Raw genomic sequence first — 12,150 nt, 5'->3', positions numbered from 1 at the left:
CTGCATGTGCCACCCAGTGACCCCAGTGGAAGAAAGTGCACCCGGAGTCGAGGGCAAACCCGGCAAGGTGCTGCATGCAGATAGGCAAGGGGGCATAGACTCTGGGGTGAAGCCCACCCCGCCAGCCTGAGCAAGCCAACTCTTCCTAAAGTGGCCTCATCTGCAAACTAGGTTAACAGTGACCACCTCAAAGCTATGCTGATGGCAGGGAGGAAAATTACTGGCTCTAAACATATCGCCTAGGGCTGGAGCGGGGCCTCGGTGGCTAAAAGTACTCGTTACTCTTGCAGAGGACCTGGGTTCAGTTCCCAGCACATCACATGACAACAGCCATCTGTAATTTCCCCTTCTAGCCGCCCTGGGCACCAGCATGCACATAGCACACTTCATACGTGTAGGTAAGATGCTCATACACAAAATAAATGAACCTTAGAAAGTATTTACTAAGGAGCCTTGTATATGTGGTACCCGTAATCAAAGCGTTTCAAGAGGCTTCGACAGGGGGATGGTAAGTTTGAAGCTAGCCTGGTCTACATGTGTGGTGGGGTGGAAGAGCCCTAGGAATTGTAAATACAACATTGAAACATCTTTTCCCTTCTGCATGAGTTCAAGTTCATCCATCCAGGAAAGCAAGCAAACATGATATTTTCCCAAGGCCGACGTCCAGGCAAGCAGGCGTCAAGGGACACCGTAAAAGTTCTTAAATGAAGCGTGCTGGGCAAGCAATCCTGTGATCACATTTCCGATTCTGCGCACATTCCGTGTCCTTGGACAGAGTACACAGGGAACAAAAGGGAAGTGAGTCTTTGGGAGCCAGAGTCTCTTCCAAGGCAGGTAACACTCTTTTACCTGGTGTTCATCATTATACAAACGAGTACCACCTATCCGATCTTGGATGTTAAGCCCTGTCCAGCACAGAGAGATTCTTTTCATAGCAATTTTCTTGGATATGCTTTTTGATATTTCCTTCCTTCCTTCCTTCCTTCCTTCCTTCCTTCCTTCCTTCCTTCTTTTCTTCCTCTCCCTTTCTTTGTCTCCCTTTTCTTTCTTTTTCTTCATCCATCCTCCTTTCTGTCTCTCTTTCCTGACTCTGTCTCTCTCTTTGTCTCCTGCCATACCTTGTAGCTCCGCAGCCCTTAGTAGACAGGAGACATGAGGATGCAGCAACTCAGAGGCTGAACCTTGAACTACTATCTCTGAGTGACAAGCTATGACTGTGGGACTCTGCACAGATCCAGAATGTTTCCCCTGTTGTGGCTGTCACTGTCTATTTCCTTAGGGGATTGTGTTACCAGCATGCCCACTTTATTGGTAGGATGCAATAATGAAAGCGACAGGGGCTCTTCCATACATGGACTGTGTTAAAATGGTAGAAATGGAGGCAGTGATGCTTTGTGATGCAAAGCCTGGGCTGCTCGGTTTGAACCTTGGATTTCTTATCCGTAGCTCTGCAGTTTCTGTTTTCTTTGAATGACTGCATGTACAGATGTGGGGAGCACAGAGGCCTGTCGCTGAATCCTGCCCAGGCTTAGCTCAAAGCCTGACACCAGGAAGGGACAGCCAGGACCCAGGTACCTGGCCCGGTGGTGTCTCTCCCACCCAAATGCAAGTGTTCCTCAACCCACCATGGGATTAGATAAGGCCATTTTAAGGTGCAAATATTATTAGTAAAAACTGCAATCTAATGCCTCTAAGCTAGGGAACCATCCTCGCTTAACAACAGAAATATGGCATCAACGGTTTCTCTTGGCAACCCTGTGGCTGCTTGGGAGTGCAGCTGCATTCCGCTGCCCCAAACTGCAAAAAAAAGCACTATGTGGCATGTCATTAAATGATGGGAAAGGTCAAGATTAAAACAAAGTAAAGCAAACAAGTCTTGTCCATTCTACTCCCAGTGCTGAGACCCCATCCGGCTTGAACCTACGGTTTTGGTGAGTTCATGTGCAGATCAGTTCTGTCGTGTCTGGGAAAACACTGTTCTTTTGGAGTCAGCCACTACCTCTAGCTCTTTAAACCTCTTGGATTTTTCTTGCCTGTGTATCCCTGAGCCTTGAGGAGAAGGGTTTGATGGAGACATCCGACTCAGTCTCTCACTCTCTGCATGTTTCCCAGTTGTGGGTCTCGGTTAATTTCCATCTACTCTTCTCTGGGTCCAAAGCGGCTGACCCTGAGTGCAGTGCTTAGCCTCGCATCCTGAGCGTATCATTTTAGCTTTTTATGGTATCCAACCATGCTTGGGGAGAATGTCCTGTTTCAATGGCTGTAAAGGCCTGAATGATCATGGCTGCATCACACTGTTGTGAGACTCTAATCTTGCATATATACCACAGGCAAACCAAGGAGACCAACAACACCAGAAGGCCTGCTAACACTCCCATGCCCGCCCATTCCTTCAGATGATTCATGGCTGCAGCAATCCATGTTGATAATCCTGTGGTTAGTCCTGCGTCCACTCCGGTAGAATTTACTGTGACAATGGCTGTAGAGAGCTGCGGAATGCTATGCCTTAAAGATGGAACTGGTTTCCGCCTTCCACCTTCCCGATGGTGAGTGCTCTCTGTCACGAACAACTCCACATTTGGCTAAGGCCGAGGATCTGGCTTGCTTCCATGTATGTGGACCTATCTGCATTGCCCCCGTGGCACGCCTGGGTTGGCTACCCAGAGGCTATTTAAGCTGTGGGCTGGCTTTCCCCGGGGTCCGAGGATTGTTCAATGTTCCTGAATAAACTGCATTGAAAAAAAAAAAAATTCCATCTACTGATGAGAGTGAGGACTGATCTATGGCTGTAGCAATATATCATCAAGAGTCATTTTATTACTATGTTCCTTTAGCAGAATAATGATAGTGGGTTTAGAGGAGCTGGGGGAGGGGAAACATGATCAAAATATTTTGTATGAAAAAAAATTAATAAAAAGTGAAAAAAGTGAACACAGGGAACTTCCCAGAGACTCATACTCAAACTAAGGACTATTCATGGAGATAACCTAGAACCCTGACAATGCAGCCACTTCTGATGAGAACTGATAGACTAAGATGAGAAAGAAGGAGAGGAGGACCTCCCCTATCAGTGGACTTGGGGAGGGGCATGCATGCAGAAAGGGGGGGAGGGTGGAACCAGGAGGGGAGGAGGGAGGAGCTAATGGGGGGATACAAAATGAATAAAGTGTAATTAATAAAAGTTTAAAAAAAGTGAAAAAAAGATTATGAAGGGGTATATGGTATATTAAAGGAAGGACAGAGAAGGCAGAAGTGATGTAATTATATTGTAATCTTATATAATTAAAGAAGTAGCAAAACTGTCTAATAACAACAACAACAAAATCCAAGCTCTTCAGTGACTCCTCATGTATTGGTGACCATCTATACAGACCAAGGTGGGTCTTGGAAAATATACCATGAAATCAGAGTCCCTCTGGGCTTGAAAAAAAAAAATCAATCCTGTAAAACTGAAGTGAAAATGGTATGATAGGCTGAGGCTTGGATTTGGGCAGAGCCTCCTCAGGAGAGGTTCCTTACAGAGGCTGTAGGGACACAGTGGTTTGTCCAAGGGCTGACCATCAGAGACACCTGGGCCATCAATTGTCAATTCCTGGGTTCTCATGACTGCATAGAGACCTTTGAGGGAGCAGTCTGAAGGTTGTTGATGGGGCTTACACTTGTCCATGGTTTCCCATCATGCTTCACGAGCCCAGGCTACAGTCTCCAGAGAGTGCATCCCATGTAGAGAAAATGCCTGTAGGTATGAAGGAAGGACACGGGTTGTCACTAAAACTCCACCGTCAGCAGACTCAAGGCGTGACATGAGGATGAGAAGGGTGTCCATCTCTAAAAACAAACCTTGTCTCTGGAAGTCCTTGTCCAATTTGGGAGACAGGGTCATGGAACTGAGTGCTGTGTAAGAGCTATGGGGCCAGCACTATGGCTCAGCCAGCGAAGGTGCCTGCTGCAAAGCCTGACAGCCTGTGTTTGATCCCAGGAACCTACAAGATGGAAGGAGAAAACCAACTCTTGAAATGTGTTCACTCAACCATTGCAAGTAATTGTTCAAAAGAGAAAACAGTGGGGCTGCTGCACTGTCCCCCTAGATTTTCCACGTAGAATTTAACCTCCAGTGTGATGAACACCGGGCCGATGGTTGGAGAGTAGGCTTTGAGGGCTGAATCATGGACAAAATGAGTGCTTTCCTGAAGGGGACCCCAGAGAGCTGTCAGTTGGAACCCCGTATTTGTGAGAGTTGGGAGGATGGCTCCGTGGGTAGAAGCACTGACTTGCTTTGAAAGCATGAGGACCTGAGTTCAGTTTCCAGAACCCGCAAAAGCCAGGCGTGGTAGCACACACCTGCAAACCCTGCCCCTGGGAGGGAAGAGGCAGGAGGATCCCTGGGGAGGGCTGGCCAACATTTCTAGACTAATTGGTGAGCGCCAGGCCAAGAAGACGTATCTCAAAGAAGGTGGACGACATTCTGACGATAACATCTGAGGTCATCCTCTGGCCTCAATATACACAGCACACATGTCCCAATAGAACCACACACATGCATGTGCTTGCTCGCGCACACAGACCTGTATGTAGCAAACAAAGCACAGCTCCAGCTTCAGTGTGGCCTCCCTAAGCCTTTAGCCTGTGGTTTCTGGAAAGGCCTAGAATAATTTTGCTGTAAAAAGAATGCTGATAGTGTCAGGAACTTTGGAAATGCCATGTGCCCGCATACCACCCTTTCCAGCCTGTGGTTGGAGTGGTCTAGTAGGTGAAAACCACCGCCAGCTAGAGTGCCGGGAATCCAACTCTCTTAAAGGTATATAGGATTCCCTTTTTGTCAGAGTCTTCATCGCTGTGGAGAATGCCTGACAGAAACAATTTAAGGGAGGGAAGATTGATTCCGGCCCACGGTTCCAGCCCACTGTCCTCTGCTCTGTGACTCTGGCACATGGTGGGGCAGAGCATCACACCGGAGGAATCAAGCAGCAGAGGCCACTCACCTCATGCAGACAGGAAGCAACAATGTCATCCTATCATGAATCCATGAATGGGTAAGCCCACTGATTACATCAGATCCTCCAGGAAGCCCGTTAGCTGTCAATCAAGCCTCGGAGAAAGAAGGCTGGGGTGGGAGAGATTTTCCGTTCAAACCGTAATACCCTTCCACATCCCCTCATTAATTTGGGGGGGGTTCTGGGAAAAGCCACCCCTGCACACCCTCTGAGAGAATCTTGGCCCACATAGACTGTAGCCATAGGTCTGGGAAGCCTGAAAACGTCTGTGGCAATTGGCCCCACATCGCCAGGACTTGATAAATAGCTGTCAGTGTACCTAGTTTTTGTGTCCGCTTCCAACTTGGGGACAGTGGGAGAAGTGTGCCTCGTACCAGTTGCACAGGATCCTTGCTTCCTGCTCGCTGCCTCCAGCTCTCCCTGCCAGCAGCTTCCAATCAAGGCGACCCTGGGCTCTGTGTGTTTCCCACCAGCAGCTTTTCTGATCCGCTTTGTCCTGCCTTTGAGTTCGGCCAAACTCAAGGGATAGTGGCCAACTACCTTTCTGCAGCAAACTTTGGCTGAATATCCTCTGCTTCTCGTTGCTTTAAATTCATGTTTGTTTACTCCCACGTTTGATTGGGAGTCCCAGGCAGACAACAATGGCCAGTGTGGTTGATTAAAAGCCGCCTCACTCCATGCATGACTGCTCTGGAACAGGGTCGGAGAAGAACATGACTCCTCAGTGATGGCTGAACCCTACTCTGTCCCAGAAGAAAGGTAAAGAGGCCCGAGGCATGTCTGAAATCATTATGTTTTGACTTAAAAAAAAAAAAAATCTCATTAGCCCGGGGACAATGGAACTATTGTCTGGTGATAGACAAAAGAAAGTTCTGGAAACTTGGACAAGATGCAGCTGAGCCACCTGAATGCCTGGGCACAGATTTCCAACAGGCTGATGCCCAGCAGTGAAGAGGGCAGTGCCAAAAGTCACTGGTGGGTGGCAGAGGCCGGCTGGGCACCAAGTTGCCAAAACCACCCTCTTGCCATCGAGTCACAGACATTTGTAGCGGGCTAGGTCCACACCATGGGCCAAATCTGTGATCTGTGGCGATAATTCATATTCAACTCTCTTTAGTCACCGGGCCAACCTTATATTCAGCGAAAAGCTGTGCTGTGAGACTGGGACAGACTTTCCTTTCTACTATAAAAACAAAGCAGTGTCACACATGGAAGCTTAAAACCCATTATACCTGTTTTTCTTTTCTTCTTTTTTTGCCTGGAGACGCTATTACAAGTCAAAGGAGTAGAACACTGATACTTATTAAAAAGAGCAATTAGGTTGGTTCTGAACTTGTTCCTGGCTCCCTCTCCCACTAGTTTCTGATATCTTAAAAACTTGAAGAAAAGAATTCAGGTCTCTCTCCAGACACAACTGCACAAAGTCAGTCTCCTCAGAGTTTGGCAAACGGAGGGGGAAGGTGAGGGAGACGCGCCGAGCCTCCCTCCCAGGCCTGGCATAGACCCAAGGACTAGGAAGAGAAGGTGCTAAATTATCTTTGTTCTTCTTTAAGAATGCCTGCCAATTACTTGAACCGAGGTCCCGATTCCGCTCCTGTTCATTAGGCTGACATCGCAGAATTTACTAGAAGAAAGGCAGTCTGGAAATCGGCTCTCCAGACTGATGGCTTCTGTGTCGGCACGTGACCAGCCATTACCATGGTAACTATCAGTCGCTAGTGGATTGTCCACAAGTTGAACTTGCATCTGACAAGTCAAATTTGTCAGTTTGGGAAAAAGTGGAAAAGGTTTAGAATTTTCTTCTTCTTCTTCTTTTTTTTTTTTTTCCCTGACTCTCAGAACCACGGTCTCCACTTTTAAGCTAGGCAGGCTTTCTCCATTCTGTAGTCTTGAGGTGATCCTATTCCCTCGAGTGACCTGTGGCGTATGCAGGAAATATGTTCGCCAGTACCAATGGCCTTCCACCAGAATTTGAAGATAAAATAATACATGCGCGTGATTCAACCATAGTCCTAATAATGGGGTGCTCACCACAGGCTTCACCCCTCCTGTGATGAAAATAAACTGCCAGAGTCTGAGCTTTGCCTCCAAACGAGATTTCATTTTCTTCTTTGTCGTGGACTGTGCTCTTGACCGTGGGGTATGGGTGCCTTTCAAGGATGTGCTTTGTACATGAACAGGCAATGACTCTCATGGCTGGGTTTATCAGGTTAAAAATAAATAAATAAATGAATAAATAAATATTTAATTTATAATAAATAAATTTATAATGTTTAATTTATGATAAATAAATTTATAATATTTATAATAAATAAATAATTTAATAAAGGCTAGTCCATCAAGCCAACTGTTGCAGGAAGCTGAGGTTGGGAATCCCTGAGAGGGACAAAGAGGCCAAGTGCCTGCCCTGGCAAGGGCCATCATCTTGGTATGATGAGTGAATGGAGATGGAATACCCAGCTGAGACTCTCTCCGGTGCCCAAACACAATAGCTGGCCTCTCCTTTGGCTGAGATCCTGAGTAGAACTGTGGTTGCCAGTAGATGCCTCATCTTAGAAGGATGATCTTTCAGCTGAAGGGGGTCTGAATCTGTGGCTGGCTGCTCAGGCACAGCTCTTCTCGGCAGGTAAATGCCGTTCCTCTTAGAATGAGTTACTGTGGATCTTAAGCGCCCCCATAGGTAGGTGGGGTGGGGTCCTTCTCTTTGGTTCAGGTCAGAAGCCTTAGCTGGAGTTAGCCTGCCTCTCTCCACCGAAATCAGGATGTGAGCTCCCCTGGGCTGTTAGGGTCTGTTTACATTTTAGGAGAAGAACCATGTTTTAGACCCCAAATTCAGGTCCATCTCCAGCTGCGTTTGGAAGCACCGTCTGATGGCCACGGTCCAGTTTGTGCTGACCCTGGCTGCCTGCGCGGAGCTTGTCACAGATGCACTGTCTCCTGCTTCCCACCAGCCAGGACACGATTTTTCAGAGATGGCACAGGGATCTAAAAGCGCAAGTCAGGTTCCCCACATAGGTACAAGGTACCTGAGGTCTGAGCCAAGCTTAGGCCCAAGGAGCACACACACTCGGGAGAGGTGCCTGGTGTCCATTATGATGGCTGGACAACTCCCCCCTACCCGGTTCACTAAGCTACGGAGCAGCAGCACTTCCAAGGCCACTGACTGCTGGACACAGTCCTGGAGATGGTCCCATGCTGGAGAGAAGGCTTAGCCAGCACCCTCCCATCCCATGTCACAGGAACACAGGAAACACTTTCTGAAACTGACATTATTAGAGGGTCCAATCTGAAACGGAAAGTTTGTGTAAAAACAGCCCGAAGTCCTAAATGATGACACTGTCATGTTTGGAGGTAGGCGTGGTGGTGGGGCCATCCCCAGGGTCAAGGAGTGCCCTGCTCCCCAAGCTGTAATCTTATTTTCTCATGTGCTGCTAGGGACCTGTCTCTAGAAGCTCGGCACATCCCCTCAGAGATGTCGAGCCCAGGGAAACAGGCAGAGAAATGGAGTGCCCAGGCACTGGTGCAGCAGAGAGTTCCAGTGAGCTCAGCGGCCATCTTGCCCACCTAGAGATGCAGGCACAGCTGTGAGTGCAGGGCTAAGAGAGCATCCACCTGGCCGAGACTGTGGCTAGAAGACGGTGGAAACACTTGGTGACAGCTGGCCAACCTCTTCCCCTCCAGATTGCACAGACGCACTGAAAATCGTTACTGGTGGGCTAGGGTCCTCATGAACCTGCCCTCACCAAGCCTCGTGCCCTCTGGATGCTCCTCCAGACCCACTGAGTACCAGACAAATGCATAGGCTCATCACCTGAGGGGTCACTGAGCCCTCCAAGGACATGGCACTTCCCAAAAGGCCCAAGTCCAGACCAGGAGCGGTTTGGCCAAAGCTTCCTCGAGAGGAATGAGATAGGCCCTTTGTGGCCAGTGCCTTCCTCTCCTTGTTTAAGGGAAGGTACCATACACGGGCCCTCAGAGACACTCCAGCCAACCAATCCTCAGCCTACAGTGAAGGGAAGTATGGCTGGGGCTAAAACATCAGGTCTGGGTCAGGCAGCAGGGGCTGTGTTCCCAGCTTGTGTGGGCCTCGCTGGGCTAGTTCCTCAGCTGTGGAGCTGAGAGATAGCATTAGTATAGTATGTTACTCATGGAGGTGGTCTAAGAATTGAGTGAGGGGTGTGTGTGTATGTGTCCCTCCAGGTTTATGGGTAATTTGTTCCAGAACCCTTCCTTCTGTAGGTACCAACACCCCCAGATGTCCAGATCTCCCGAGTAAAGTGATGTAGGATTTGCACACAGCGCGCACACATCCTCCTGTGTACTTTAGGTTGTCTGTAAGTTATTGATAACAGCTTGAACTGCATTTTAAAGAGAATGATGAGAGTTAAAAAAAAAAAAAACAACTCTGTGTAGGTTTAACCCAACAAAAATTTAAAACTCTTTTCAAGGGGGCTAGAGAGAAGGCTTCGTGGTTCAGAGTGCATTCGGCTCTTCTAAAGGACCCATGTTTGGTTTCCTCACCCACGTCGGGCCGCTCCCAACTGCTGGTAACTCCAGCTCTGGGGAAAACTGGCCATCTCCAGACAGTCAGTCATTCTGTGCTCATGTGCACATATTAACACGCAGACACACAAGCTTACATATAACTAAAAACTAGCAAATGAATAAATAAATAATTTGTGATTGGTTGACTCCACTGATGAGGACTCTGTAGATGTTATGTTAATTTATGTTAATTATACATGTATACATCTATGTAAAGCTATACATACTTGCATGAATATGAGAAATTACATAACATATAGTGTACATAGATGACCTTAGAGGTCTAAACTATAATTGAGATTTTAACATACTCTAAATGTCTGTGCGGTTATGAGTACATAGATCCAGAAATCTCACTTGGAACAATGTTGGCTATACAGTGAAGTCCTCTTAAATGATGCTGTTGGTCTGTTCCTTTCTTCCCTGCCCTCGTCTTCTTCCTCCTTACCAACAGGCCATTCAGTGTCCAGTCTCCTTCTTGCAGTGAGGTGCAGAGCGAGGGTCCATCAAAAGACTGTTCCAAGGTACCCTGGGGAGATGGAGGGGCACGGTCTAACACTGTGGTCAAAAGATGACTGTGAGCAGAAGACTGTTCTAGATGACAACTGAAAGGAAGCCCACTCAACAGGGCCGTGAGACTACTTCAGCCTAGACTTATACGAAAGAAAAGTCCACCCTCCCAGGGTGACTGAGGCCCACTGTTGCTCACTGAGTGTTTTAAAACAGTGACACTGAATCAGACGTGGGAATTTGGGGTAGAGTCCCTCTTCCCAGGACCCCTAGGAAAAAAATGGAGACTTAAGCCCAAAGCTGCACTAAAGTCATAATCAGAGTGACAACCAGCGAAAGGAATGTGATGGGGCAGAGGGAGAAGGAGAGGACAGGGGAGGGGAAGGGTACCAGTACAGCCTTAAAAGAGGCATCTTCCGTGGAGTCTCCATAACCCTGAATCACAAAGCCACAAGGTAGAATAGTGATTTCCAGGCTCTGGGGAAATGGGAATAGATTATTTGGACGAGGCAGTGTTCAGACAAAGAGCTAGTGCATTTAAAGCCAATCTTTCCAACGCTCTTCAGTATGGTCAAGAGGGCCATGAGATAGGGACCCTCTGAGCTTCAGACACTGAAGTTCTGTGGCTTCCTGAGTTTAGTAGGCTGAGCCTGAGGAGGTCCCAAACAAATCAGATACAGTGAACGCACGCCCACAGACTGCTGGATATCACTAAGCCATTCCCTGAGGTGACCATCGGCTGGTGGAAGAAAGATCACATTGATATATGGCTTTAAAAGACCTTTTAAAAGACCAAATAGGAAACTTAGAAGAAATTGAACAGGGCTACCATGGAAGCCACATCTCAAACAGTTATACTGTGTTCATCAAGGTGCTGTAGCCAGTGTGAAAGCAACTTCCACACCCACAGACACAGGCAAGGGGTAATACCCTGCCTACAACAGAGCATTACCCAGCCGTGAAAAGAGAGAGGATTCTGCCACCGGACAACTTGATGGGCCCGGAGGACACCGTGCTGAGTAAAATTAGTCTCAGGACTAATTGCTTACACGAAGAATATGAACGAGACTCTTAGGCAGTTGAATAATGGTTGCCAGGGACTCCGGAGAGGCAGCTGAGCGGTGCAAATGAACAGACATCGTGTTTCCCTGCAAGTTTAACGAGACGCCAAGCTCTGGAGGTCTGCACCACCGCACGGCCTACCGTGAAGACAGAGCTCATATTTGATGCTCTTACCGTGGTGGGATAAAATGCTTTAAAAGAATTGGAGGCAAAGAGATAACCTTTTATGCAGAAGAAAGTGGGGAATAGGAGCGAGGAACCTCTCACCTTTCACACAGAGGTGGGTGAAGTGGGAGGATCCCTGGAGAGGCAGCTTTAGAAGGGTGTGTTATGGGGAGGGGAGGTAGAAGTGGTGACACACCCAGTTTGTTTTCTGGTCAGGTTAAATGCAGAGTTTCTGGGGTTTTTTGTTTTGTTTTGTTTTGTTTTTTACTTACTTACTTCCAGTTTGCAGGATGTTATCCCAGCATCGTAAGTTGAAGAATGTGTGTGTGTGTGTGTGTGTGTGTGTGTGAAAGAGAGAGACAGAGAAAGAGAGAGAGAGAGAGAGAGAGAGAGAGAGAGAGAGAATATGAGGAATTGGCTTCTGTGACTATGGAGGCTGACGAGGCCCCAGGGCAAAGTCTTTGGAGCCCCAGGAGAGCTGCAGATAGAAGCTCTGGTTTAGGCCAGCAGATCCAGAGCCAAGAAAAGCCTGTGATGTCTCAGTTTGAGTCTGAAGGCAGGCAAGGGGCAATGTCCCAGCTAGAAGGCAGTTAAGCAGGAAGAACCCCCCTGTGGCTCCTGGCCTGCCTTCTTTTGCCCAGCTGTCAGGATGCAGCCCACCCGCCCTAGAGGAAGAGGCGGTGTGCTTCATCCAGAAATAGTCTGTTCAGAACAACGTTCTTCAAGTGTCTAACAACCTGTAGCCCAGTCTAGCTGACACGTAAAACCTAACCACGGCAATCCTCAAATCAGCCGGTTCCTCTCCAGAGGAATAGGCCCCGGAGACACAGTGGCCAGCTGCTGTCTGCCTGGGTAGGCTCTCCAGTGTTGAGGC

The 12,150-nt window shown here is 48.0% G+C and overlaps 1 long non-coding RNA gene across 1 annotated transcript; it reads right to left on the bottom strand.

Moving 5' to 3' along the window:
- Positions 1-3,058: 3,058 nt before the first annotated feature.
- On the bottom strand, positions 3,059-10,060 carry LOC132649032 (uncharacterized). Its single transcript, XR_009587436.1, has 3 exons — positions 9,897-10,060; positions 3,841-3,983; positions 3,059-3,736 (listed from the first exon to the last, which is right to left on the bottom strand). It is a non-coding gene; the product is annotated as an uncharacterized LOC132649032 (long non-coding RNA).
- Between the last annotated feature and the right edge of the window lie 2,090 nt (positions 10,061-12,150).

The sequence above is a fragment of the Meriones unguiculatus genome, chromosome 18, assembly GCF_030254825.1.
Source record: "Meriones unguiculatus strain TT.TT164.6M chromosome 18, Bangor_MerUng_6.1, whole genome shotgun sequence".
NCBI classification, from domain to species: domain Eukaryota; kingdom Metazoa; phylum Chordata; class Mammalia; order Rodentia; family Muridae; genus Meriones; species Meriones unguiculatus.
This window is presented reverse-complemented; position numbering and strand designations above follow the sequence as displayed.